This window comes from Panthera uncia (genome assembly GCF_023721935.1).
Source record: "Panthera uncia isolate 11264 chromosome B2 unlocalized genomic scaffold, Puncia_PCG_1.0 HiC_scaffold_24, whole genome shotgun sequence".
NCBI classification, from domain to species: Eukaryota; Metazoa; Chordata; class Mammalia; order Carnivora; family Felidae; genus Panthera; species Panthera uncia.
In genome coordinates, this window is record NW_026057580.1 from 69,587,250 (window position 1) to 69,611,606 (window position 24,357).

Genomic DNA, 24,357 nt, shown 5'->3' on the forward strand with positions numbered 1-24,357 from the left:
GGAACCAGAGAGTTCCAAGGGCTCATTAGAAATGTGTAAGAGAGGGGCGTCTGGGTGGCTCATCGGCTGAGTGTCCGACTTCAGCTCAGGTCATGGTCTCGCGGTCTGTGAGTTCAGGCCTCGCGTCGGGCTCTGTGCTGACAGCTTGGAGCCTGGAGCCTGCTTCGGATTCTGTGTCTCCCTCTTTCTCTGCCCCTCCCCTGCTCATGCTCTGTCTCTCTCTTTCTCTCTGTCAAACATAAATAAACATTAAAATTTAAAAAAACTTAAATATATAAGAGAAATATAAGCAATGACGGGCTGTATCAGAGACTGGAAGCAGGATGCAGATAACAGTATGTAGAAATGGCAAGAGACACTTCCAGAATGGCAGAGGAAGAACCTTTAAAAACCCACTCCCCTCCATAAAAGCAACAAAAACACTGGCAAATTCTGTCAAAATCAACTTTTTTCAGCCCTTTGGAAATTACCTAAAAGGCTGGTGACAGTCCAAGGAGTGTTTATGCAAGAAAACCAGTTGAATCTTAGCAAGAAGAGCAAGCTTTGTGGTATTCTAACTTGCCCTAATCCAATCCCCTCTCCTCCCCAGCTCCAGAGCAGCCTTGAAAACCAAAGCTTTGCAACTACAGAATAGAGAACAGATTTATAGTTCCTCAAAAGCCCGATCACCAGAAAATGGTCACTATTTGACCTGCTTGGCAGCTCACTGAAAATGAAAAGCTCCATTCTCAGGACTTGTCTTTATTTGATCAGACGCAGAGCTCACTCCATGTGTACAGACAGTTCCGTCTGCAACATACTGTGGAAAACAATCAGCAGCAACCATTTAACATTACAGTTGCCTGAGGGGGGGTTTACTAGTTGCAGCTAACAAAAGGCTAAACAAAAAAGCTTAAAAGGAAAAACTGAGGACTGAAATGTCCATAATAACTTGAAAGGTGTAGTACAGTCCTGGGAATTCATAAGGCTATGCGTATGTGTGGAGTTATGCTCAGGAAGAGCTGAGAAAGCCCTAATCTTTCAATACTGGCTGACCTTGAGGCTCTGCACCAACACACACGCATATAGAGCCCCTCAACAAAAGCTGGAAGGAGATCTATTGGCTCAAGACATTTAAAGGAAATTCTGACCAATAAGTTAACTGAACAGGGACTTCAAAGAACAGAGACTGTACAGAATTAACTCAGAAAAGTCACTGAAGAAACAAACATCATCACCAACAACAGAGCAAAAACAAATCATGGGGTTAGGGAGGAATATGACTTCCTTAACTGTCATATTACTCAAAATATCTAGTTTCAACATAAGACATACGAGGAAAAAGAAAAGCATGGTCCACACACAGGGGGAAAAAGGAAGTCAATAGAAACTGTCCCTGAAGAAGCCCAAACGTTCGTCTTACTAGACAAAGACTTCAAACCAGCTATTAAAAATATTTCAAAGAATAAAAGGAGATTGTGTCTAAAGTATTAAAAGAAAGTTTGAGAATCATGTCTTACCTAATAGAAAATAAAAATGAATAGAAAGAAATTATAAAAGAGAATCAGAAATTCTGACGTTGAAAAGTACAACAGAAACGAAAATTGTACTAAAGAGGGTCAAGAACATACTTGAACTGGCAGAAGACAGGTTAGCTAATTTGAGGAACAAAAAAGAAAAAGAATGACAAAATATTAACAGAGCCTCAGAATCCTTGGGATTCCATCAAGGATACCAACATATACATAATATGAGCTTCAGCAGCAGAAGAGAGAAAGAAAAGGATAGAAAGAATATTTGAAAAAAGAATGGCAAAAACATTCCCAAATTTGATGGAAGACATTAATCTGAATATCTAAAAACCTTAGTAAATTGCAAGCAGGAGAAATTCAGAGATCCATGCCAAGATGTATCATAACCAAACTGCCAAAAAACAAAGACAAAATCTTGAAAGTGGCAAAAGAGGGGCACCTGGATCTCAGTTAAGTATCAGGCTTTGGCTCAGGTCATGGTCTCGCGGTTTTGAGTTCAAGCCTCACATCTGCACTGTCAGCGCAGAGCTGGCTTGGAATTCTCTCCCTGTCCCTCCACCCCTCAAAATAAACAAATAAACTTAAAAAAAAAAAAAAAAAACAAAAGAAAAGAAAAGTGTCAAAAGAAGAGCAATTCATCATGTACAAAATTTCCTCAATAAGATTAAAAGCTGACTTCTCATTAGAAACCATGGAGGCCAGAGGGATAACACAGTCAAAGTGATGAAAAAAAAAAAAAAAAAAAAAGACTATTAACCAAAAATTCTGTAACTAGCAAAACTACCCTGTGAAAACAAAGGAGACCTAGGTAAGGTGAGAAGGAAGAAGAAATCAAGACATTCCCAGCTAATTGAAAATTAAGGGAACTTGTCACTTGCGGACCTGACCTGCAAAAAATATTAAAGGAAATTGCATTTCAGGCTAAAATGAAAAGACAATATGCAGTAACTTAAATCCACACTAAGCAATAAAGAGTACCAGTCAAGGTAACTACATAGGTAAATAAAAAAGATAATAAACACTTATTTTTATAATTCTTTCCTTCTGCTACCTAAGACCTTAAGACAGGTGCATAAAATAATTATAAAATTGTGTCAAGAGGTTTATAATGTGTAATGATGTAATCTGCATAAGTGATGCTATAATGGAACAAAGTTTTAATATACTACAGGTATACTGATATTGTGGGTTCAGTTCCAGACCACTGCAATAAGGCAAATAATGCAATAAAGTGAGTCAAAAGAATTTTTTGGTTTCCCAGTGCATCTAAAAGTTGTATTTACACTATACTGTAGTCTATTAAGTGGGCAACAGCATCATGTCTGAAAAAACAATGTACACACTTTAATTAAAAAATATTTTCTTGGGGTGCCTGGGTGGCTCAGTCGGTTAAGCGTCCGACTTCGGCTCAGGTCATGATCTCGCGGTCCGTGAGTTCGAGCCCCGCGTCGGGCTCTGTGCTGACAGCTCAGAGCCTGGAGCCTGTTTCAGATTCTGTGTCTCCCTCTCTCTGACCCTCCCCGTTCATGCTCTGTCTCTGTCTCAAAAATAAATAAACGTTAAAAAAAAAAAATTTTTTTTTAAATATTTTCTTGGGGCACCTGGGTGGTTCAGTTGGTTGAGCATCCGACTTCAGCTCAGGTCATGATCTTGCAGTTCATGAGTTCAAGCCCCACATCAGGCTCCCTGCTGTCAGCACAGAGCCCACTTCAAATACTCTGTCACCCTACCCTCTCTCTGCACCTCTCCTACTTGCACTCTTTCAAAAATAAATAAATATTTAAAAAATATGTATTTTCTTGGTAAAAAAATGCTAACAATCATCTAAGGTTTTAGCAAGTCAAAATCACTGATCACACATCACCATAGCAAATAGAATAATCAAAGTTTAAAATACTGCAAGTTACCAAAATATGACACAGACACCAGGTGATCAAGTGCCATTGGAAAAATGATACTGATAGACTTGCTTGATGCAGGGTTGCTACAAACCTTCAATTTGTAAAAAACACAGTATTGCCAAAGCACAACAAAGTGAGGTACAATGAGGTATGCCTGTATGAAAATTAAATTGGGATTAATCCAAACTAAAGTGTCTTAAATTAAGATGCTAATTATAATACCCAGAATAACCATAAAGAAAATAACTAAAAGAAAGAGAAAGAAAGGGAGAGAGATAGGAGGAGAGAGGAAGGAAGGAAGGGAAATGGAATTAAAATGTACTAAAAAATATCTATTTAGTATAAAAGAAGACTGTAATGGAGGAATAAAACAACAAAAGAGCATAAGACACAGAGAAAACAAACAGCAAAATGGCAGGTGTAAAACTACCCAGAACTGGTAGGTGGCTGAAGGACACACATATCTTGCCCTACAGCTCTCAACTCAATGGGGAAGATCAATTTTCCCACTTTACATTCACCAGTACAATTTGAGTACTACGCAAAATGAAGACAACTTATAGAAGCATCACAAGTCAAAGAAAAAACTCTGAGGACCAGAATCTTTTGTCTCAGCCATGTCTCAAACATGCTCAATATACATTGTTGAATTAATTAACGTACTCCATAACCAGAAGACTCATCACTGAGGAAATAGAAAAGTTTGATGTAAAGTATTTTCTGAAGAAAACAAAAAACATTTAGATAGAAAATACTGTAACTGCATCTATTAAGAGTCAGCTCCCTGGCTGGAGAGATATACTTGAAATACTTGCTATTACTTACTTGAAATGGCAAGTATTTCAAGTATACGCACCCTCTTCTACCTACAAAAGTGTATGACTTGTTTCCTTATTTATGTGAATAATTAAGGAATTTATATGATATATAAATCTATTATGCTCTTATGTGACAGGTGTGTTTATATACAGTAGAATCACATCATATATGCATTTTATTTACTTGGGTAGGAAGGGATCAAGGGGGATGGGAAGAGACTCAGGTAGAGAGAGAAAGAGACAAAGTGAATGAATAGGAGAACACAACTAAATGGTGCAGTGTGCCCAGTTAACAAATTTATGATCTAGCACCATGAGATGGGGTATATAAATCCTTATATAATTCTTTATTTTGTTTCTGTTCCTTTGTACTTCTAAAATGGAAGCATCTCCTATTGAAAGAGGCAACTAAGTGTGATTCTGTTTAAAAGATACAGTTCAGGGGCACCTGGTTGGCTCAGTCGGTTAAGTGTCCAATTCTTGATTCTGGCTCAGGTCATGATCTCATGGTTATAGGATTGAGCCCCACGTTGGGCTCTGCACTGACAGCACCAAGACTGCTTGAGATTCTCTCTCTTCTCCCTCTCTGCCCCTCCCTCTCTCAAAATAAATAAACTTAAAAAAAAAAAAAGGTACAGTTCAGTTTTCATAAAACATGGCCCTGATTGGGGGTCAACTCTTTCAACTAGAGCTCAACTGAAGAAAAGTGATTAGTGTCTATGAGGTTATTGTCCATGAGATCATGACCTGAGCTGAAATCAAGAGTCATATGTGTAGCCGAATGAGCCACCCAGGTGCCCCTATGTCTATATATAAGGAAATTTAAGCCGTTGGATTTATTAAAAGATAGTGTGATAGAATTCATGCAATTTAAGAGACTGTCAAGGAAATTCTGCCTATAAAAGGTTTTAATCTCATACGTTTGTTTCAAAACCTAATTCCCACCTAAGATGCAACTTCACTGTCTTTGTGTCCATACCTACAGCATGAGTTCCTTGAACACCATGTACCATGTCTTCTTATTCTTCCTACTGTCAATGCCTAGCAGAGAGCCTAGAATACAGTAGGTATTTGATACATGTTGGATACGCATGTGTGGTTTGATAAAAAAGAAAAAACAACAACATGTATTTGGTCTTTGTGCCTAATTCTTGGCACAGAGCTCCTAAAACCCTTGGTATTTCCTGAACAATAGGCTATCTTTGGTTATTAATAATGAATCCCTTTCTATCACAATGGAATTTATACTAATGCAGTGACCCATGATGAGCTCTTTAGATGGCTTCACAACAGAGGGCTGCTTGCCCGAGGAATCAACCATATCATTACAGGATTGGTATTTTCAACCCCATTTCCCCATCTGCCACCTCACCTCCAGGGAGAAGAGAAGGACTTATGATTTAGTTCAATCATAAATAGTCAGTGATTCGATCAATCATTCCTGTGTAATGAAACTTCAACAGACATTCTGGAACAATGAAGGCTTGGGAAAGCTTCCTGGTTGGTGCTTAGGACCCTTCTGAACTTTGCCCTATGTATGTCTTCATCTGGCTATTCATTGTACACTTTATAATAAACTGTGCAAACATAGGGTTCTCCTGAGTTCTAGACGTTATTCTAGCAATTTATTGAACCTGAGGAAGGGTTGAGAGAACCCCCAAATTTGTAATCGGCCCGGCAGAAGTGCAGGTAGCATGGGTATCCAATTATGGCTGGCATCTGAAGTGGGAGCAGTCTTGTGGAGCTGATCCCTTACCCTGTGGTGTCTACACTAATTTTGAGTAGTGTCATAACTGAACTGAATTACAAAGCACCCACAGGTGATGTCAGAGAATTGAGAATTTGTTGTTGGAAAACCAACAAAATACGATGTCTTTCAACTAAGTCTAGAAAACTGGACTGCTTTTTTCTCCTTACAATTTCTTTTCAAAACCTAACAAAGATATTTAAAATGTTCTCCTACCTTCCCATATTTGCAAGGGGACTAGAAGGGATTGAATTAAGGATCAACTTTCCATAATAAATAACAGTAAACTAACCAGCAATAAAATATAACATACAAATATTTTTATGATTAATATATCAAAAATGTGATGAAATGACATGTCCAAATTTCATATGTAACTTAGTTTGCAATTATCATAGAAAGGAAACTAGTAATTACTTTGACCTTCACAGTGACTGGTCACCTCAGTTTGGGTACTACTTAATGGCTCACACAATATGGTATATCATCACATTTTTCTAAAAAGTCTAGCCTTAAAAAGTTAAACTGCTAACAGTGGTTTCAAGCCAGAATCTCCAAGAAAATGTGTACCTTTCAGACTAAATATCATAAAAATAACTAGTGTCTATTAGCTTTTGCTAAGAATAAAATTCTGGCTTATAAAACCAATATTGTTTTGGGGCGCCTGGCTGGCTCGGTTGGTAATATGTGACCCTTAATCTCAGGGGCGTGAGTTCAAGCCCCACACTGGGAGTCGAGCCTACTTAAAAAAACAAAAAACAAAAAAAAACAAATACTGTTTTAGTTTCAGATGTTTTACAGCCAGTATGGTTACACATATTAATCTTTGTGGTATTTAAATTGAAAGGTAAGTAATTCAAGGTGTTGAAGTAAAATTAATAATCTGATTAATATCTGAAAATTTACCTCTGGTGATTTAAAACAGTATTAATAGGAGTGTCTGGGTGGCTCAGTTGGTTGAGCATCTGACTTCGGCTCAGGTCATGATCTCACAGATTGTGAGTTCAAGCCCTCCATCAGGCTCACTGCTGTCAGCATGGAGCCTGCTTTGGACCCTCTGTCCTCCCTCCTTTTCTCTCTGTTCCTCCCCAGTTCATGCTCTCCCTCAAAAATAAACATTTGAAATAAATAAATAAGTAAATAAAAAACAGTATTAATAGCTAACCAAGATAAAGTTACTACTATCCAGTCAAATTTGTATATAAATACCTGAATTTTCTTTCAAAGACACATAAATAAAATATTACAGGTAATTTAAATTATACAAATCTATTACACTGCACAACCACACTATGGTAGCTGAACACTGAAGGAGCTGAAAATTTTACCTAAATATAAGAAAGTGAAAGTGAAAGGACAACACAGGGAGTAAGAGATTTAAAAATCATGTTTGATAAGGCTTACAACTCATTACTAAAAAGACAAATAACTCAATTTTAAAATGGACAAAGAATCTGAATAGACATTTCTCCAAGAAGATATAAGAATGGCACATAGGTAGATGAAAAGATGCTCAACATCAGTAGCCATCAATAAGATGCAAATCAAAACCACAATGAAATACACTTCACAACCACTAGACAGCTATAATCAAAAAGTCAGACAATAACAAGTGTTGCAGAGAAACTAGAAACCTCATATACTAGGGGTAAGAATGTTAAATGGTGTAGCTGCTTTGGAAAATAGATTGGTAGGTCCTCAAAAGATTAAACAAAGTTATCATAAGACCAGCAATTATATTCCTACATATTATGTATATATATGTAGGAATAGATGTATATACGTGTGTGTGTGTGTGTGTGTGTGTGTGTTTGTGTATAGCCCAAGATAAATGAAAACATACACTCACACAAAAACTTGTATATGAATGCTCATAGTAGCAGTTTTCATAATAGCCAAAAGGTGGTAATAACTCAAATGTCCATCAACTGACGAATGGATAAATATCATGTGGAACAACTATACAATGGTTTATTCAGCCATTTTAATGGAATGAAGTACTGACAGATGGTATAACATGGATGAATAGGCAAATTTGTAAAACTGTATCTGAATGAAGCTCTTACATAATTTTTTAACCTACCCACAGTCATGGTTTGTTTTTGTTTTTTTGAGGTCTCTAATAAGAAGATCTAATTCTGAATATACCATTAGAGTCAATGCATACATTAAAATGAATTATTGGAGAGTGTCTGGGTGGCTCGGTCGGTTGAGCATCTGACTTCGGCTCAGGTCATGATCTCACATCTCGTGAGTTCTAGCCCCGTGTTGGGCTCTTTGCTCAGAGCCTGGAGCCTGCTTCAGATTCTGTGTCTCCCTCTTTCTCTGCCTTTCCGCTGCTCGCGTGCTATCTCTGTCTCTCTCAAAATAAATAAACATTAAAAGAAATTATTTTAAAATGAATTACTAGATTTGCATCACAGAAATCATGCATATATTGAGAGACGTACGAACATTAGCCACTAAAACAACTTACATATCTTTATTTCCATTTAATCATGCACTAAGTATACTACTTTAAACCTTCAATCACATTATGGTATGTTGTCAAATTACAGAGAGATGTTCTACTTAATGTGATCATTACCAGAAACAGATAAAAAGTTAAAGATTAAGAACTATCAATGTAAGAAAGTTTTTTCAGACAGTAAAACTTTCAGACTTTACTTAATAACAATAAAACTGAACTACCAAACATACTTAATATTTGCTCTGTCAAAAGGTAGAAGCAGCATAGCCTCTCCCCAACCCTCAAACCACCCCCCCCCCAAATGTCACACAACTTTGTATATGAATTAAATGGAAGTTTTCTTAGGACTGTGTTTAGTTACTTAACAGTACCAGACTGATAAGGCCTATTAGTTCTACTAAGCATAAAATTGGTTACTTGGGGGCCTGAATAAGGCAGTTATAAGTCATGAAAATTAGAATTCTAAAGTGTTGGACAAAAACATATTGCCAAACTTATCAAACACAATGCAAACCAGAAGTCAGTGGAGTACCATCTTTAAAGTATTAAAAGAAAAACTGAATTTTTTTTAGTGATTGCTTTAGAATTTGTAGTATACGTTTACTCTAAACTACCTCCACTGTCAAATAACATTATACTGCCTTTCATGGGTAAGTGCCTTAAAACAGTACTCCAAATTCTTCTCTCCTGCCCCTTATAACATTGCTACCTAATTTCACTTATCTATAAGCTGTAATCGCTCAATACATTGTTTCTATATTTTGAACTTCCCTATTACATCAACTAAGAAAACAAAAGGTTTTATTTTACCTTCATTTATTCCTTCTCTAATTTTCCTTTTCTCTGAAGAATTTAACATTTCTTGCAAGGCAAGTTAACAGTTCTTGTTGGCGACAGATTTCTTCAGTTTTTGTCTGAGAAACTTTTTAATTTCCCTTCACTTTTGAAAGATAATTTCAATGTATACAGAATTTTAGGTTGTTGATCTTTTTCTTTCAACACTAAACACTTCACTCTTCTCTCTTCTTCTTTGTATGGTTTGTGAAGAGAACTCCAAAGTAATTCTTAACCTTCTTCCTGTATAGGTAAGGTGTTTCTTCCCCTTCTGGCTTCCTTCAAGATTTTCTCCAGGTCTTTGGTTTCCTGCAGTTTGTATATATGTCTAGATGTAGATTTGGTAGTTGGCATATTTCGTGTCCTCTGAGCTTCCGGGATTGGTGGTTTGGAGTCTGTCATTAATTCTGGAAAATTCTCAGCCATTATTACTTCAAGTATTTCTTTTGCTCCTTCCTCTTTCTGATGAGTCAGCCCACGAAAGGCATTCTTCACTTGTTACAGTACTTTTGATTTCTAGTAGTTTCTTTTGATTCTCTCTTAGGATTTCAATCCCAATGCTCACATTACCCATCTGTTCTTACATGTTACATTTTGTACACCTTTTCCATTAGATGCCTTAAGCATATTGATCATAGTTTAAATTCACCTTCTGATAATTCCAAAATCTCTGCTATATCTCACTAGGAATTAGGCTGTATTTACTGTATAAAATTTCCTCAAATGTCCTGTGGGTTTTTTTTTTTTTTAAGTTTATTTATTTAGAGAGCCAGAGAGAGCACACAAGCAGAGGAGGGGCAGAGAGAGAGGGAGAATACCGAGCAGGCTCTGTACCTTCAGTGCAGAGCCCGATGTGGGGCTCAAACTCATGAACCCTAAGATCATGACCTGAGCTGAAATCAAGAGTTAGACGCTTAACCAAATAAGCCACCCAGGTCCCCCTAAGGTCCTTGTTTTTTCTCTCCTTGTTGTCTTTGGGTTTCTCTAGAAACTCCTTAAAGTGCAAGCCTCACAGTTCTTTAACCTGTAATCCCTTATTATTACACAGGAGCCCTGTTGATGTAAAATGTAGGGGGAAGGGAAGTATTCCATAACCCTATGATGAGGTCTGAGTCTTTTAGAGTGCTTTTGAAAGTGCCTTTTTTCCCCTCTTAGAAGAGACAGCAAGACTAGAGAGGAAGTTGATTTCCCCAAGTTGGTTAGGTTCTGGGAGTTTCCCCTTTGGGCAAGGAGAGAACAGAATGCTGTGAGCATACTGCAACATGGTGACTATTCCTCTCCTGCTGGAAGCATGAGGAAATACCCGTATCCCCAATCTTAACTGTGAGAACCTGGTGGAGCTTGTGGAGGAAAAACTTACAAAAGTGTGGGGAGCCCTCCTAAAACTGGACCCCAGGAGTTTTTAACTATTAAGCTAATCCACACTCAGCTTCTGGCTGGTCATCAGTTACAGTTCTCCTACCACTTCCTATTTACATTAGCTTATGCTCCCAGCAAGCTGTGATTCTTTGTATTCACCTGTCTCCCCAGTTTGGGGGGCATTAGTTTACTCTGTGACCTCAGTTCTCTGATGTATGTAAGAAGAATTGTTGCCTTTTAGTTTGTTCAACTTTGTTCCTGTTTTAAGGACAAGAATGGTGACTTTTCTTTCATGTCTGAGTGGAAACCAGAATTTTTACGCCCTTTTGATGTCTTTCCATCATTCCTTGTACACTTTATTTTCTGGAACAATAAGATGTTCCAGATTCATCTTGTAGTTTTCTCAAGGGAGTCTTGGTTACCTTTAGTGGAGAATGTTGTTTAGAAATCAAGATGTGGATACAAAGTATACTCATTGCTATGGGGGGTATCATTACTTCTAGAACCTCTAAGCACCGCACTGAGAAGTTTATATATTTATATACATACACACACATCCTATATTTCTCTATCCATCTATCCTTCTCTGCATATGGTAAAAACAGTTCATACTCATACCTCCAAATCCAACCCAACACCCCAGAGACATTCTAGCTGTCCCTATATCCATGTTTTTCTCTTGTCCAACAGTGAGAAACCTGGCTTTTATTATCCTAATATATTTATTCGTTTGCATAATCCTAAAAAACATAAAAAGTAGTTTCAGAACTACTACCTACTACCACTAAGAAAAGCACATATACTGACTAAAATTCAAAGTATTTGTTTAGTGCTCATTTCGGCAGCACCTATACTAAAATTGGAATGATACAGAGAAGATTAGCATGGCCCCCGTGCAAGGATGATTGGCAAATTTGTTTATTCTTCCTTTGTAGGGGGGAGGAGTGGTAAATTTTCCAGATAATGAAATTCACAATAACTATACCTTATTAATTTTGACAAATGTATCTTTATTAAGTTATGGAACATTTTCCATTTTCATCACCTCCAAAATTCCCTTGTACTGCTTTTCAGTCAATCCCCACTTCCTCTGAGGCAATCAGTGGTCTGATTTTTCACAATAGTTTTGTCTAGCACTTCATAAAAATGCAATCACACTGTATAATATTCTTTTGTGCCTGAATCCTTTTGTCCAGCACTGTGATGTTAATATTCATCCAGGATGTCACATGTATCAGTAATTCATTCCTTTTTGTTGTTCCAAAGTAACTTCTTCTATGGATGTATCAGTTTGTTTACCCATTTTATATATGAGACAAGAGATTCAAAGTGCCTAAAGTCACACAGTTAATCGGATGAGAAGAATTCCAAGGACTTCAGAACCACAAGTACTATAAACTCTTGATCCTTAGTGTGGTGTTCTTTTCACTTTACCAAAGCACCACTTCAAACAAATTTTTAAAGTAACAACAAAAACTGTAGGGATATATTTTTTTATCATATAAATTTAGTGATTTATAAGGAAATACCTATATAATCACATCACAGATGTAATATTTTTTTAAAAAATCACTGTGATAATTTTCAATAAATTCTTAGTAGGAAATGAAAAATATCCAAAATTAAAAGGTTATTGAATCAAATATTTTTAAATCTTTAAGAATATCTGTACAGGTGACAACACTGACATTTCTTCCATAATCCATGCTCCTTCCTAATCCTTACTTCTGCCAATGCTGATTTCAAATTTACCTGGCATTTCTCAAATATCTCTTAAACATTTACCTTATCTTCAGTCAATTACAGGAAAGTAATTTGTATATTCACTAATGTCTTCAGTTTAAACTTATTAACTACCAAGAAGAATACTCTCCTAATTCTAACATTTGTAAGCAATTTTTAGCCTTCTGAGTCTCTCAAGTCTGCCAAATCATCCATTTTTAATTCCCTACTTAGAAAATCCATCAATCTAGCTCTCCTTAAAACATAACATAAAAGACAGTTCTTCTTCAACCCATAATCTTTAAGCTCCTTCTCAAACTACAATTGACTGAGTAATTCTGATCTAAGAATGATAATTTTTCTGTAGTATGAAATGCTACTACTTTCCCCTAATGATGAAAGTTTATGGTAGCACCATTCAACATGACCTTAAGTCACTGCCATAGACTGAAGGGTCAAAAGTAGACCACCAAGAGGGAGACTGCCGTTAGGTTGGGTTGTCCCATCACCTCCTCTATTGCCCCAAACATACATACCCTGTATCTTGGCGCAATCTCAATGAACTTGCTTAACATGAAGTAATGGAAAATTTGAGGTCTCTTCCTCAGAAGATATGAACGGATCTATGGATCTATTATATTTGGTGTAAGTTCCACTGTATGGTTCCCCTCTAGTAGGTTTCTAGAGCTCTCAGGTGTTCCAAAACAACATCTATCTCATAAGAACATGGTGAAGTATAAAGTGCACCTTGAAGTACTGAGCACTTGTAGACGCTATTTTAATTTGAAATGCTCCCACAAGTTAGGGATTATTATCCTAATTTTCCTAACATGAGAACAGATTAACTTTAGACCTAATCTACCATATATATGATGGCCCAAGAACTTAGTCTATAACATGAATAAGGTACATGAGACCAACTGATTTATCTTATTTCATTTATAAACCACAACCCTTAGCTCATAATCTATATGAAATAAAATTCAATTATTATTTTAAGTGAAGAAAATGAAACATTTAAGATGTAATCAGAGTGGTGAATATAAAACTCTATAACAAAACTTCCCAATGCCAGTCACTAGATCAAGGACAAATGATGGTTTCATTTTTAACAGCTATGGCAAAGACAGCTGTTTAGAATATGGCTTCATCTTTTGGTTTTAGGTTTTGAAAATTCCTGTGAACTTCTACTTTAATTGAAATTTTTGATATAGCCAAGATAACATGTCTAAACAGCTGGACTCCACGTATAATGAAATTAGGCTTACTTGAAAGAAAAAAAAAATGCCAGGCCTGTAATGTTACCTGCTCATTTTTCCTTTTTGCTATTAGAAAAATTTTACAAAGTAGGTTAATGTTTAAGGCATACTTTCCTCAACTGGCAGAGAATGTAATAATTTACATCCTATTTCTTTCCCTAGAAATATAGTGGCCAAAATAAGGGAGATTTACAGAAGGCAACGATTAATCCAGAGAACCAACCTAGGTAGTCAGGCAACTGATCATCCCATCATCTTCCAGAATTAACTGGAGATAATAAGACAGAAATGAGAAAAGAACATAAACTCTTGGAACACAGCAAATTGCCTTGGAAGGGAAGGAAAAATGGAAACTTTTGGTCCCAGTTAAAGTGTCGATGAGAATTTACTTCTATCTGAATGTTAAAAAAAAAAAAAAAAAAAAAAAAAGTGTTAAGAATGCAGGTGAAATAAAAACAATTAAAGGTAGTAAATAAATTTAGAAACTGGATTATTAAAATTATGCTTACAAAGCTTACAAAGAAAGTATCTTTTAAAAATATTTTCTTGCCTATTGTACGGAAATTAGAATAAACTATCAACCATACATTTTTACTGAACACATAGTACATAAATGGTTTTTTATAGGTAATATGGATTTTAAAATGAATTAAATATAGTCTCTTGCCCCATCCCCAACTGGGGATAGGGTTTAGGGCACAAAGACACATATAAAACATTACAGAAATGGCAAACAAAATGCCCAGGGAGCCTAGAGAAAAGAGAAATTATTCAGAATGGGAGTGTGGCAATCGCTTCTCGGCCTTTTGGCTAAGATCAAGTGCAGAATGGGAGTGTGGCAAAAAAGATTTCACCAAAGTGCTATTTACACTGGGCTTTAGACGGGCAAGAATTTATTTATTTATTTATTTATTATTATTATTTTTTTTTAATATATGAAATTTACTGTCAAATTGGTTTCCATACAACACCCAGTGCTCATCCCAAAAGGTGCCCTCCTCAATACCCATCACCCACCCTGCCCTCCCTCCCACCCCCCATCAACCCTCAGTTTGTTCTCAGTTTTTAACAGTCTCTTATGCTTTGGCTCTCTCCCACTCTAACCTCTTTTTTTTTTTTTTTTTCCTTCCCCTCTCCCATGGGTTTCTGTTAAGTTTCTCAGGATCCACATAAGAGTGAACACATATGGTATCTGTCTTTCTCTGTATGGCTTATTTCACTTAGCATCACACTCTCCAGTTCCATCCATGTTGCTACAAAAGGCCATATTTCATTTTTTCTCATTGCCACGTAGTATTCCATTGTGTATATAAACCACAATTTCTTTATCCATTCATCAGTTGATGGACATTTAGGCTCTTTCCATAATTTGGCTATTGTTGAGAGTGTAGACGGGCAAGAATTTAATAGGCAAAGACAGAAAAAGGTAAAGCAAGAAAAAAAACAGAAGGAATAATATATGAATGGTATGGAAGTTAGGAAAAAGTGTAGGATATATTCAGGAAAATCCAAGTATGTAAGTGGGGCCGGAATATAGGGTTCATAGTAATGAGAGAGAAAAATGAGAAAAGAAAAGCCTAGAGGGGCGCCTGGGTGGCTCAGTCGGTTAAGCGTCCAACTCTTGGTTTCGCCTCAGGTCACCATCTCACGGTTTGTGAGTTCTGACCCCACATCTGGCTCTGCACTGACAGTGTAGAGCCTGTTTGGGATTTTCTCTCTCCTTCCCTCTTTGCCCCTCCCCTGGTCACACTGTCTCTGTCTCTCTCAAAATAAATAAATAAAATTAAAGAAAAGCAAAGCCTAGAAAAGCAGATTGAAAAAGAGATTGAGGAAGTCCCTAAACATTACACAAAAAGTTCATTTTTAGCAGTGGGGATTCAAATTATTTTGAGCCTTAGAGGCACACAGAATCCAGGTTCCCACTATCAGATGAGCCTATGTACGAGTTAAATTTCACTTTAACAACTGTGTTATCTTACAGCCATCAATCACCAACTCTCCTGCAAGATTTAGAATCAGAATAAATGCAGAAGCGAGTTAAACACTAAATTTTATAGATTCAGCTGTTCAATGGTCAAGATGATTATAGAATAAATAGGGTAACCATATAATTTGTCATCTAAACTGGGATTTTTCAGAATACAAGCGGGGAACTATTATTAATTATGTTAGTATTAATTAGGAACGTCCCAAGCAAACTGGGGTGGATTGTTAACCTTGTTATAAAAACTCCCCAAATCAAAGGGACTCCTTACTTTTTCTTTCTTAGATTCTCTTCAGTGGGAAACTCCTACTATGAAGCAGGAAAAGAATCTAGTATTTGATATTGAGATTAGTGGCTATGGCATTTTAAAGAGATAGGCACACATTAAAAATGAATAACAGACCTATTCTTTTTATAGTAACAGAGACTTGAAGGGTGAATAACTTCATGCAAATCTGTCAAAGACTTCTTTAACAACAACCATGAACACAGAGGAACTACATACTGATTACTAACCTCACAAAAGCACATTTAGACTTAGATGGTATTCCCAGAGTTTCTGTGTTTATTTGAAAACAGGTTAATTTTCAACTATACCAACCATCTCAAAGCATATTTCTTTTTGTTTTAATACACTACAAGAAAGAAAAAATGTTTTTACTGCTAAAATTACAGAAAACACTTCATGGTTTGTTATGTGGGTGGTTGCAACACTTGGCCTTTAACCTCTTGCCAAATACCACATCACATGTGTTCTGAATCACCAGTAAACCCAGATGCCCTTATATGAGATATTTCAAATCCATCCAGAAGTTAAGAGACAAAACAATACGGTCTTCATGAATGAAACAAAGAACTTCTAAAAGAGAGAAAAGAGAGAGAAGAGAGAGAGAAGAAAAAAGAAAAGGAAGGAAGGAAGGAAGGAAGGAAGGAAGGAAGGAAAAAGAAAGAAAGAGAAAAAGAGGGAAAGGAAGGGAAAGGGGAAGAAAGAAAAAGGGAAAGAAAGAAAAACAGAGAAAGGAAGAAACAAGCGAACCAAGAACATCTAATGTCAGGACTTGAGGAAAATAATTTAACTGCTTTCTTTTTCTTTTAATGTTTATTTATTTATTTATTTATTTATTTTTAATATTTATTTATTTTTGAGAGAGACAGACAGACAGAGCATGAGAGGGGAGGGGCAGAAAGAGAGGGAGACCCAGAATCTGAAATAGGCTCCAGGCTCTGAGCTGTTGGCACAAGGCCCAATGCAGGGCTTGAACTCAAGAACAGTGAGATCATGACCTGTCCAGAAGTAGGACGCCCAACTGACTGAGCCACCCAGGTGTCCCCTATTTATTTTTTGAAAGAGAGACAGGGTATGAGCGGAGAAGGGGCAGAGAGAGAGGGAGACAGAATCTGAAGGAGGCTCTGGGCTCTGAGCTGTCAGCACAGAGACTGACAGCTGGGCCCGAACTCATGAACCATGAGATCATGACCTAAGCCAAAGGTGGACACTTAACCGACTGAGCCACCTAGGTGCCCCTAATTAACTTCTCTCTAAATATTCATTCGGGTCAAAGTCTAAGACCAGATAAAAAAGGTCTTGCCACAACAAAAAGAAGTCAAAACTTTTGATATTAAAAAATATTTATATTTATAATCACCTTATGCCAGGGGTTGGTCAACTTTTCCCCTAACAGGACAAATAGTAAATTGTTTAGGCTTTGTAGGCCATAGAGTCTCTTCAAGTATCCATATCTCTCTCCATCTTTTTTTTTTTTTTTGGAGAGGAGAAAGAGAGACAGAGAGCACTGTGTACTTAGTATGGAGCCCAATGCAGGGCTTGATCCCATGACCCTGGGGTCACGACCCAAGTCAGAATCAAGAGTTGGACGCTCCACCAACTGAGCCACCCAGGCACCCCTATCCTTATCCTTCTGAAGCACAACAGCAACTACAGACAATATGAAAATGAATGGAAAGGGCTGTGATCCAGTAAAACTTTACTTACAATTGGATTTGGTTCTCAGGGCTGTATAAGAGTATAAGCTCTTTTCTAGAATATAAGCTCCTTTTTATCACTCGTCTTGGATAGTGCCTGGTACGTAATATATGCTCTGAAAATGTTTATAGATGAATATTATTTAGTAATCAAAAAAGAAGCAAAATGTCTGAGCTACCATGGGACAAACATCGTGCTTATTGAGTATTATTTGAGTTATTATTCTAGTTAGAGTTCATAGGTTGATATTTCTCACATAAAATATATAAATATTTTTCATTAAAAAAAACTTTAATTGTAATATTAATCATGTCACTACTGAACTCTGCCTACCCAAGATTAATACTAATTTTCTGGCTTTTCCAGGCCATTTACATAAATAGGTAATCTGATTACATAGTATAAGGACTGGAGCTGAAAGGTCATGTTGAGTTAAAGCCAGGATTAATACCATGGCAAGTGAGAGTGAAAGGCAGGTGGAAAGAACCCTGCAGAGAAGATGTGTGTGCAGGGAATGGAAGAAAAGACAGAACTGTCTGTACCATGCAGTGAAGATCTGAGAGATTTCTCTGCATTATAATAATAAATCTCCTTTTTATTAGAGCTTCTTTGAAAGGGCTTCTATTCTTTGCAGTTAAATGATTCCTGACTAGAAAATGGATTATGAAACATTTTGGAGAGGAGTTAATATCTGAGATGAATTCTTAAAAAATGAAGACCGGGTTTCTAGTCTACATGGAGTAATAGAGAACAGATTTACAATCCTGCCTGAAACAACAACAACAAAAACAGAAGAAATATATGAAACAATAGTTTCCACACATTGGACAATGGCTGGTATAGGAGAGTAATCCCTGACAGAAGGGAAACAAAGTCAGCACCCTGGGAGCAGAGGGAGAAGGAAGCCAAGTGGAAGCTCAACAATCTCCCTGAGCTGAGAAAGTATGAGTCCAAGACTGCTGGAATTTGCCTGGGAGAGTACTAGAGAGGAGAGAGTTGCAGAGAGATAGTAGAGTTGGTCTGCAGAGGGCCCCGTCAAGACTATTGAGTAGTATAGTATAAGCACATGCTTGTGAGGAATCTACCCAAAGCTAGGAAAAGAACTAAAAGGAACAGAGGGAACAATCCCAGGGGGTCAGACAGTGGCAAGAATAATTTGTTTCATCTAGAAAGGAAAGAAAAATCTCATATTTCACAGGACATCAGGCAGAACAATCATAATGTCTCAGTAGTGGCACAAAATTAGTCCTAGATAAAGTTTGCTCTGGGTTCCACCTGAACAAGCATAAGAATAGCACTGAAAGTGTCAAACTCTTTCCAAATAACAGTGTCCCAGAATAAAACTCAAGAATACTTCTAGGGGTGGGGTGCCTGGGTGACTCAGTCGGTTAAGTGACCAACTTCGGCTCACGTCATGATCTCACGATTCATGAGTTCGAGCCCCACGTCAGCCTCTGTGCTGACAGCTCAGAGTCTGGAGCCTGCTTCAATTCTGTATCTCCCTCGCTCTCTGCCCCTCTCTCACTCGCACTCTGTCTCTCTCTTTCTCTCTCTCTCAAAAATAAATAAACATTAAAAAAAAAAAAAAAAGACTACTTCTAGGAGTGCCTGGGTGGTTCAATCGGTTAAACTTCCAACTCTTGATTTCAGCTCAGGTCATGATCTCACAGTTTTGAGATCAAGCCCCACATGGGGATCTTTGTGGGCGTGAGCATGCTCAAGATTCTCTCTCCCCTTCCCACCCCTCCCCTACTCCCTCCCTCCCTCTCTCTCTCAAAAAAAAAAAAAAAAAAAAGTATTTCTAGAAATACAAAATATCCCAAACACAAGGTTAAATCCACAATGTCTGGCATGTAATAAAAAATTATCAGGCATGAAAATAAATAGAAAAATATGAGAAGAAAAAGCAGCAACAGAAACAAGGCAAAAACTGATAAATACTAGAATTAATAAAAATATCACGATAGTTCTTATAACTGTAATCTGTATGTTGAAGAAGGTAGAGGAATGCTTGGACATGTTAAGCAGAGATGTGGACAACATAAAAAGAATGTGAATCAAAATTTTCATCTTACCAGAGATGAAAAATAAATGTTTGAGATGAAAAATACAATGGATGGAATTAATAGCATATTAGAAATGGTAGAATTAAAGATTAAGAACTGGAAAACAGCAATAGAAATTACTCAAAATGAGGCATAAAATAAGCCTGAAAGAAAAAAATGAAAATGTTAGTAACCTACACATGAGTTAAGCAGTCTCATATACTTGTAATTTGAGTCCTCAAGATGGAGGATAAGTGCTATATAAAATTACAAAAAAAAAAAAAAAAGCGCGAGAGAGAGAAAGAGAAAGATAGGGACGTATGGGCTTAAAGTAGTACACAAGAGCAAGCCCTAATGGATTATGGAGAGTAGGAAAGAAATGGCAGTGGCATTTGTCTGACAATGGCAGACAAGTAACACAGCTAGAAGCTGCTGCCTCTAAGAAAGAAGTAAGGACCCAGATTAGGATGTGATGGTAAGAAAAGAGAGAACTGAAAACATTTTAAAGGAAGAAATAATAGGAATTCATGATTAACTATATACTGGAAAGGACAATGTTAAGAAGTTTAAATTTCGAAAAGGACCAAACTAAGTTTGAATCCCAGATTTTTTACTTATTATACGAAGTTGGAGACGTTATTTAATATCTCTCTGCCTTAGTTTCCTCATTAGTAAACTGTAGAATATAGCAGTACCTATCTAATAGGGCTGTTTTGAGAATTAAATGAGTTAAAACATGGAAAGTACTCTGACATGTAGTAAGTGCTTAATAAATACTGGTTATTGCAGTTCTCAAACCTTTTGGTCTCAGGACTATTTTTCATTCTTAAAAGTTATGGAGGACCCCAAAGAATTTTATGTGGGCAGTCTATCAGTATTTACCATATTAGATATTAAAACTGAGAAATATATAAAGTATTGACATTTTCATTCATTAAAATTAATAAACCTATTACATGTGCACATGAATAACATTTTGTTTTTTAAAAGAAAAACATTGGTGGGAAGATACAAACTGTTTTACATTTTTGTACATCTCTCGAATGTCTGGCTTGCTAAGAGAAAGCTGGGTTCTCATATCTGCCTTTGTTCAATCTGTTGCTTATGTTGTTTTGGCTAGGAAAGACAACCAACCAAACTGTGTTATGTAGAAGCTAATTCACCCAAGAAAACTAAGATAGCATCTCCTGGGTAGAACAACTAAGTTTTAAAAAGGGGACAGCAAATTATTCATTCTTTAAATCTTAAGAGTGCTCAAGAGCAGAATAAGATATTAACTACAAACTATTTTAGTCAGCTCACAAGAGAAAGAGCCAGAGAAACTATTTATTAAATTTATCCCACATGAGCTATAAGAAGAACTGCAGAAAGGAGATGGAACCACAAAGAATTCCCATATAAGATAAAAGAGATGCACAGTTCTACATGAAGAGTAAGGAAATGCCTAGGCCTGAGCTGAGAGTTTGGAAAGTTCTAAGTGTAAGAAATCAGATCTCTAAAGGACACAGAAAAAGAGAGCAGGGCCAAGTAATGGAATCTGGGGCAGGTGGGGAGGCCAGGGGGGGTGCCAGTACTGGAGGGAAGGAAAACAATCTTCTTTTTATGGGCAGAAGATTTAAATAGATACTTCACCAGAAAAGATATGTGAATGGCAAATAAGCGCATGAAAAGATTTACAGTATCCTTAGTCCTTAGAAATGAAAATTAAAACAACGAGATATCATTACATTCCCACCAGAAAAAGATACAATTTTAAAAAGACTAAACCAGAAGCAAATGTTGAGAATATGGAGAAATTGGACCTTCCATACACTGTTAGAGGTAATGCAAAATGGTATAGCTACTTTGGAAAAGAGTTTGGTAGTTTCTCATGACCTAAATTTACTATATGACCCAGAAATCCTACCCCAAGAGAAATGAAAATATACAGTCACATAAAGACTTGTACATGCCTGCTCACAGCAGCTTTTTCATAATAGTCCAAACTGGAAACAATCCAAATGTCCAGTATCTACCATTGCAGTATATCCATATAATGGAATATGACTTAGCAATGTAAAGGAACACACTACTCATACATGCAACAATATGGATAAAGGCACAAATGACTACATATTGTAGGATTTCATCACATGAAATTCTGGAAAAGGCAAAACTATAGTAATTATAGTGACAAAGCAGATCCATGATTGCTGGTAGTGGGGAGAGAGGTTTGACTGAAAAGAACACAAGGAAACTTCTTAGGGTGATAAATTTTCTGTATATCACGATTGTGGTGACAGTAGTTACAGGATTGCTACATTTGCCAAAACTCACCATTTGTATACTTAAAATAGGTCAGTTCTTTGTACACAAGTTATCTCAATAAAACTAATTAAGGAAAAATAATGAATACATCTTCCTTCATCTTATCTGTCACTCACCGGGATTTCTCAACGGTTGACAGAAAATGGCAGCAGGTAGGAAAGTAGAGACATGGAAATCATTGACAAGAAAGGATAGGGAGTCGATAGGAATGATGCAATCAAATGAAGAAATAATATGCCATTTTTATTAGGTTTCAAACATTCCAAAAATGAGAATAATCAGCTTCTAAAAGACACCTTGACCAGTCCAAAATATGTTTTGTTGTTAACAGTATTTCTTACATTATGTTCTAAGGGATACCTAAATCAGAAGTATCCTAGACTTTCTCTGCCAGAAACTCTAGGTGCAGTCCCCAGTCTACCTCTTAAGTTGCTCCCAAAGAAATTATTTTGTGGGGTGCCTGGCTGGCTTAGACAGTAAAGCATATGACTCGATATCAGGGTTGTGAGTTTGAGTCTCATGTTGGGTGTAGAGATCACTTAAAATTAAAAAATCTTGGGGCAGCCAGGTGGCTCAGTCGGTTATGTATTGGACTCTTGATTTTGGCTCAGGTCATGATCTCATGGTCATGAGATCAAGCCCCATGTAGGGCTCAGCCTGGAGCACGGAGCCTGCTTGAGATTCTCATTCTCTCTCTCTCTCTCTCTCTCTCTCTCTCTCTCTCCCGCCACTCCTTCCCTCCCTCCCTCCACCCCTAGTCCATTTGTGCTCTCTCTCAAAATAAACTTAAAAAAAAACAAAAACAAAAAACTTCTGTTCTCCTTTAAAAAAATTTTTTTTAATATTTTTAAATTTATTTTTTTTTATTTTTTTTGAGAGAGAGCACATATGCTGGGGAGGGACAGAGAGAGAGGGAGAATGAGAATCCCAAACTGGCTCCATGCCCTGCACAGAGCCCAACCCAGGGCTCAGTCTCACCACAGTGATTTCATGAACTGAGCTGTGATCAAGATTCCAATGCTTTACCGACTGAGCCATCCAGGTGCTCCAAAATAAAAAAAAAATTTAAAAAAAAAAAAAAAAAAAGCAGAAATTATTTTGCAAACCGAATCAGAGAGAACCACTGTACTAGAAGGAATGTACACACGTGCTTGCATACACACATACCCCAATTTAGATTTGCAAAAAGCTCCAAGTCAATAGTATTAAACAGCACATATGATTTCTTTTTTTTTTTAATTTTTTAAATGTTTATTTATTTCTTGAGAGAGCATAAGCAGGAGAGGGGCAGAGCAAGAGGGAGACACAGACTCCAAAGCAGGGTCCATGCTCTGAGCTGCCAGCACGGAGCCCAACGTGGGGCTCGAAGTCCTGAACTGTGAGATCATGACCTGAGCGCAAGTCGGATGCTTAACTGACTGAGCCACCCAGGCGCCCCTAACATATGATTCCTTATGGGAACAGAGAATCATCCTTAATTACTTCCTGGAGATGCAAGGATCTCAAAAGAGATCATCTACCAAAACCATTTAGGAAACTCCCAATGTACTCAATGTATTGCCTTCCAATCACCCTGGACTTAAATAGACAATTTCTAAGCAAAGAAAATAAAAAGACCAGAGACCATACCAAGTTTGAAGTTCCATGTTGCCATATTGCTTCTGTTTCACCACTATCTAGTTGTTAGTAGCAGGTGATAGCCACTTTGATTTTAATTACTATTTGCAAATCACAATAGTTTCTTTAAATATGTGATTTTAAAAAGCATATGCTATATTTTCCTCTTAATAAATTCTGTTGATTTGTTAAAGAATTTCCTATGGGCTTTCTCTGTATATTCAACTTAATTTCAAACATCTTTAAAATCACGTCAAAAGAAAATACAATTTAATAATGAAACAAAACAATGTTAGGAACTGTAGAGAACAAAGCTGAGTGAATAGCCAAGTTCTTTACCTTCATGAGGTGGTGTGTGTATGTTTTACAATACACATAAAACTCACCATTTTAACTTTTTCAGTGTACAATTCAGTGATATTAAGCACATTCACAATACTGTGTAACCATTATCACCATTCATCTCTAGAACATCTGGATCATCCCAAACTGAAACTCATTTAACATTAAATCCCCATTTCCTCCTTCCTCAGGCCCTAGTAACCACTAATTTGCTTTCTTTCTCTATACCACATACCTCATATAAGTGGAATCATACAATATTTGTCCTTCCATCATGAGTATTTTCTACTAATTCTTAATACATCTCTAGGGACCAAGCCCTGAGGGACACAAAGACTGGCAGCATACTAATCTGTCCTCAGGAAACTTACACTTTAATAGGGAAGTCAGACAAGTCAAAAACAAAACCTTGCAAGTCAGTGTGATAACAGCTCTAACAGAGGTACAAAGTACAATG

At 36.9% G+C, this 24,357-nt stretch overlaps 1 protein-coding gene and 1 non-coding gene across 5 annotated transcripts in view; one reads left to right on the forward strand and one right to left on the reverse strand.

Moving 5' to 3' along the window:
• The window catches only part of REV3L (REV3 like, DNA directed polymerase zeta catalytic subunit), a 174,418-nt gene that overhangs the window by 126,136 nt on the left and 23,925 nt on the right, over positions 1–24,357 (reverse strand). The window lies entirely within an intron of this gene.
• Positions 11,470–11,573, forward strand: LOC125939175 (U6 spliceosomal RNA). The gene has a single exon (XR_007462939.1). It is a non-coding gene; the product is annotated as a U6 spliceosomal RNA (small nuclear RNA).